Here is a 6,519-nt window from a genome sequence, read left to right as displayed (position 1 = left end):
CCGGGGGGGCGGGGGACGCGGCGAGAAGTCTTGCAGTCAACAGATCCTGATGCAAGCTAGTTCTGTCATTCCCTAAGTATGGGCCCATAACAAGTTTCTCTACTTCTCTAAGCTTTAGTTGGCTCACTGGTGCAATAAAGATACGACTCACCTCAGAGGACTCAAGAAGATTAGAGATGATGATTGTAAAATTCCTCACCCTCCTTGTATCTGGCATAGGGTGGGTGTCTCTAAAGCACTGATGATTTTTATCATTGCCAGTGTCCCTCCACATTTGCGAATAGGATTTGGTCCTGCTAAATTCCTAATGGAGCCACAACAGCTTAAGAATGACTCAACTCTGTCCAGGCAGACTTAAATGGGGATTCACAAGACAAACACCTGAATGCTTATTTTGCCCCAGGAAGACTAACTTAAAGAGAAAAACCTCAAAATCCATTTGTGGCCATGTAAGATTGCCTTAGTTTTATCATCAGTTACTTGGAGTTTGATTGGGAATGCTACATATCCTGTGAATCTCATCTAGACCAGTTTTTCTTATCATTGTTTTCAGAACAAACATCCTCTGATGGCCCATTGCCTATATGATTATAATAGTAACTTCTTTGATTTATTAAGCAACTACTATGTGCCAGGCCTTCAGTTAGATCCTCTAAATGCAAAATTTTAACTACAAAACTGCTGCAAAGTACACAGCATTCTCATTAAAAAGGTGGGGAAATGGTGTCTAAGGGATTAAAAATATTTAACACCAGTGATAGTAGTAAAATAGTCTTGAAGATACCCTGACTGACTAATCCTCTGAATGTATAAAGAAAAACATTTTGTGAGAAAATCTGGATATAAATGACTCAGTTGAAAAAATAACAGAAGTATCAAACTTGGAATTTGAAGATGTTCCAGGAATACCTTAATTAAAATATTTTACTTCTATTTTCCTTTTTGTGAATATATAAAAGTAATATGTGATTAAAACATCTACCTCTGAATAAGTAAGAGTTCTTTCAAGAAGTATGAAATAAAAATTCTTAAGTAATATGTATACAGCGTGTCAGGGTTTAATTAACAGCATTTTTTTTCCGTCTTGGTACATTTTACAATTAGTGGTGTTTTAGAGTTCATGAAACAAAGGGCTAATTGAAGATTATCTTTAAATGCTTTTAAAACCCCTTAATCCATATCAAAATAGATGGCAAACCTGTTAATAACAGTGGTCCATCAGCTGGTAAACAGAGTAATGCAGAAATTATATAGTATAATTATCCATCATTACAGCAGCAATGGACTGTTCCTTAAGCCCCAAGATGAGTAAACCTATAGTGAATTGACTCCAAAGTATCTAAGGTGAGTAAGCAATTCTCTTCTAGCAAACTACTTGTTCCTATGAGGTAAATGAACTCTTCCCAACACCATTTAATAAATCACTTCTTACAGAGCACTAAATTGTTCCCTGTTGTCCTGGGAAGTCAATTTTCCACACAGGAAAATTTTTCTCCTATAGAGTATTTTATTCCTCTTGTCTCACATAGATCATACAGGGGCTAAAGAAGATATCTAGATTACTGCGACACTTTAAAGTCTGGCCATTTAAAGGAATTATACAATGAGTTTCATAACAAAAATAATTTTAATACTGTTAGGGATCTTGGTAAAATTTCTTTCAGGCAGGAATTTCAGGATTTGGTTTTACTTTTTAAGGAAAATGATTTAGGAAGGTTTAGGGTTTTAGGCCCTTTATTTTTTACTCTCAGTTTCTATAGGTTCTAATGTTTTAATGTTTTAATGTTTGGTTACCTCTCCTCCTTCTGTTGCTAAGCAGATGGAACATGTTGCTATGGGACACTTTACACAACCACTTTTATGCAGTTTGAATGGTAATGACCAGAGGTCATGAAATCATAATCATAGACATTGAAAACTGGAGCACTTGCCTTTTTGTTCCTGGAAAACTAAAGAGAATATAACCCCCAAAAATGTTTCTTAGAATAGAATAATAATAACATATTTATTAAATAGATTTTCTTACATTTTATCCCACTGGCGATTCACAAAAACCCAGTGAAATGTTAATGGAAAGTATCAACAGCATCATTATAATCATCATTATATTTCAGGTGAGAAAAATGAGATAATGAAAGGTCAGGTCAGATGATAAATACATGGCAATGATGGGTATGGGGTCTATTCATTTGACTTCCTTCCCAGGAAATAACAAAATGCTCTCTGAAGCATATGAAGGATGGAAGTTTTACCCTTGTAATAAAAGCTAATTTAAAGTATATTTTTACTTCCCATAGGTCTATATGCTAACTTTGCGTAATATGGTTATCATATAACTATAAGAAAATATGAAAAAATAAAATTTACATAATTAATAATAATGTAGATAGCTTTCAGTGATCTGATACTAAGTTTCACTAGGCACCCAAATAAATGCTGTCCCTGTATCAGTCCACATAATCCTAATGATGCCCTAAGCATTATGAAGAATCAAAGGCTTAGAAAGTAACAGGCCAAGGTCAATCATTTAGTACATAGTGGAGCACAATTAAAACTCACTTGTATCTGAGTTTTAAGCCTGCACCTAACCATTACACCGTACTGCCCCAGCAGCCAGCTCTTTCAGACTTTTCAGAAGAATCCTTTCCCATTTGTACCACAGGCCGCTTTTTCACAGTTCCAGTTTTAATTAATTTTTTTTTATTCTCAAGGTTCAGAGTGAAACTTAGTTTGAAAAGCAATAAAAGGTTTGCATTTGGAAGGTATGGTAAATTAGCTGGGGTAATCGAGAACTGAAAGGTGACTATCATGCAATGACAATAATGTGGTATATGCATGTGTGATTAATTGCTCTGTTACATACAAAGTAGAGAAAAGCCAGAGACCATGTACACAGTGCACTAAGATGAGCACTCCAAGAGGGATCAGAAAGTTGGTCTTTGGTCCATTTTTTAAAAATACATTTTTCAATAATGAATAGACGCAAAGGAACATTTATAAATATTTGTGGTACAAAGAATCACAGTAATATTAAAACCTATATATCCATCATTCACTAAAAGAAATAGAGCATTACGGTCATCTGTGGAGCCCCACTTCTCTCCCTCCAATTTCAGTGTATCATTCCCTTTGTTTCTTTGTAGTTTTGACACACGATTTGCATAACTAAGCAATGTATTGCTTTGTTGTGCATATCTTGGAACAAGGAATTTTTTTGTCTTCATTTGTATCTCATGTGATGCTTCTTCACTCAACATTACATTTCCGAGATATATTTAAGTTGTTCGTATAGTTGCAGCTCATGCTTTTTGTTTTATATATGGATACACTTATCTTTTTTATGATTATATCACAATGTATTTATCCAGGCAAATTTTGATGGTCATTTGCATTGTTTCCAGTGTTTTGCTAGTATAAAAATTACCATTCTCAAGGTTTTTCTTTCTTCTGGTTCAAGAATTTCTCTAGAATAAACATCTACAAGTAGACTGCTGGTTTATAGGATATACATATCATCAACTTTACTAGATAATGCCCAATGATATTCCAAAGTGCTTGTACAAATGTATACTCCTCCTGCAGTATGTAAATGTTATGGTGGCTCCACAGACTTACCAATAATTGTTTTTGCTAGCCTCCTAATTTTTGTCTGTTTGCTGAATGTGAAATGGTATTTCATCGTGGTTTTAATTTGTATTTTCTTGAAACTAATGAGATTGAGCAACTTTTCATTTGTTTATAGATTGTTCGAGTTTCTTCTGTGAAGTACCTGCGCAAGATTTTTGTTCATTTCCATACCTTGTTGTTTGTTTTTTTATTCTGATTTGTATGTATTTTTGTGTATTCTGAATAATAACTTATTTTTAGCTCTTAGTGCTGAATATCTTCTCTCAGTCAGAGACTTATATTTTCACATTCTCTAGGAGGTGTTTTTATGTACAAAAGCTCTAAATTTTACTGAAATCAATTTTTTTTATAGTTTGTGCTTTTGCTTCTCTATTTAAAGAACTAAGATCATAAAGATCATTTTTAACATCTAAAAGTTTCACAGTTTTGCCTTGCACACTTATGTCTTCAATCAGCGTGGAATAGATATGAGGTCTACTTTTATTATACTACTATGTTAATACGGTTCTAGTGCTATTTGTGGGAAAGTTTGTTTTCCTCAGTGCCCTGCAATGCTGACTGGGTCATAAATCAAATTTCCACATCCCTGAGGATCCATTTAAGGGCTCTCAGTTCAATACCATTATGCTCTTTGTTAGCCCATTTGCCAGCATCATGTTGTCTTAATTATTCTGTTTATATTAAATCTTGGTATCTGGCATAAAGTTTCTTCACCTAAGTTTCGTGTTCTTGATTAGTATCTGGGCTCTATTTGACTTTTGATTTTTCCACGTAAATTTTAGGATCAGCTTATAAAGCATCACAAAAAAAGATTACGTTATGATATTTAGTGGAATTGCTTTTAATCTGTACAGAATTTTTGCTAAAATTTATACCTTTATGATATAAAACCTCTTACTCCGCAAATATCATATGGTCCTCCATTTATTTAGGGCTTTTTCAATTTGTTCCCATAAACTTTAAAATTTTCTCAGTGAAAGTCATACATATCTTTTTAGATTATCTTCCTTAAACTCTTTATATTTTTGACACTATTGTAAATTTTATTCTCCCTTTAAGTGTTTTCAAATTCTTTACAATTATAAATAGATGTATATATCAATTTTTGTACACTAATTTTAAATCTATCCACCTTGCTAAATTATCTTGCTAATTCAAATTATTATTTTTATATGTTTTCTATATAGACAATTATATGAAAATAATAACTACAGCCCATATATTTACAAATTAATTTGTGTATTCTTTTAATGTGTTGATTAGAACTTCTAGGACAATGCATAAAAGAAATAGTAGTAGCATGCATAGTTATCATATTCCCAAACTTAAAAGAGTAATTCAACTATTTTTCCATTAACTATGAATTATTCCACTAAAATGATATATATTTCTTGAAGATAAACTTTATCTACTTTAGTTTACTGTTTTATAATAAATAAATTCTGAATTTTATCAAAATCCTTTTTTTACTTATTGAGATAGTATATACTTTTTTTTAGTAATGTGATAAATTATAAGTTAATTTTTCCTTGTAAAACCTTGCATTTCTTGTAGTTGGAAGAATGCCAGCTTAGTTACGTATTGTCTTCTTGACACATTGTGTGACCAATTTTATTAATATTTTGTTTAGGAAATATTCATTTCTATGAGCAAGATGAGAGTTTTTCCAATCCCTAGATCAATTTGTATGGAATTGCAATGATTTATTCCTTAAATGTTACATCAATCTCACTGACTAAATGTTTTGTTTTTTGTTGTTTGGGGAGGGTATGTGTGTGTGTGTAGTGAGGAGAGGTTTTTAACTGCTACATCAATTTCTTTCATGGTATACAATTATTATGATTATCAGTTCTTATTGTATTAATTATGGTAAGTTATTTGGGGGGAAATTTTTCCAATTCTAATAAGACTTCAACACTGGAATAATGTTATTCATTATTCTTTGAATGTATGCAGACTCTGCAGTAATGGCCTCCTTTATTCCTAAATTATTATTTTTGCTTTCTCTTTTTTTCTCAATCACTTTGGCCAGTAGATTCGTTTCAAAGAGTAAACTTTTAGCTTTGTAGATTCTATTATGTTTTTGTTTTCCATTTGTTATAATTACCATATGATCTGCATTTTGGGGTTGTATTCTATTTTTTTTCTTGTACTTTCATAAGTTAAAACTTAGCTCATTAATGTTCTGGATTTTTTACTTTTCTAATGTAAACATTTAAACTATAAACTTTCCTCTAAGTATCAATTTTGCTATTTCCCATACGTTATGATATATAGTATTTTTTCTTTTGTTCTGTTCTAAATTATTTTCTAATTTTATTATAATGTCTCATTTAACCTATGCTTTATTTTTAAATATATTTAGTGATCTTCAAATATCTGTGGTTTTGTTGGTTGTCGTTTGTTCTTAATTTCTCATTCAATTATTTATGCTCAAAAAAAAAATCTAAATGACTTCAATCCTTTGAAATTTGTTGAGCCTTATTTTATGGACCAGTACATGGTCTATTTTTTCCATGAATACTTGAAATATATATGGGCTTCACAGTTACCACTTGTTAATTCAGCTCTTTCGCTCTCTATCTTTACTGGTTTTTTTTAATCTGCTTGATCTAACAATTACTAAATGATATAATCTTAAATCTCCTACCATAATGATATACTTGGTGAACTAGAAACATTTATTATTTTATAATCACCCTTTATCTCTAATTAACTATTTGACTTTATGTCCATTTTATCTGATATTAACATAACTATCTCAACTTTCTTTTGACTATTACTTATCTGGTTACTTTGTTATGTACGATCTTTTTCTGTCTACTATTAACTTCTGTTTGTCTCTGAAGTCATGAATTTGCACTCTAATGTCTTTAGAGGTGGATTTCTTTT

Source organism: Pteropus alecto, unplaced genomic scaffold (assembly GCF_000325575.1).
Source record: "Pteropus alecto unplaced genomic scaffold, ASM32557v1 scaffold121, whole genome shotgun sequence".
NCBI classification, from domain to species: Eukaryota; Metazoa; Chordata; class Mammalia; order Chiroptera; family Pteropodidae; genus Pteropus; species Pteropus alecto.
This window is presented reverse-complemented; position numbering follows the sequence as displayed.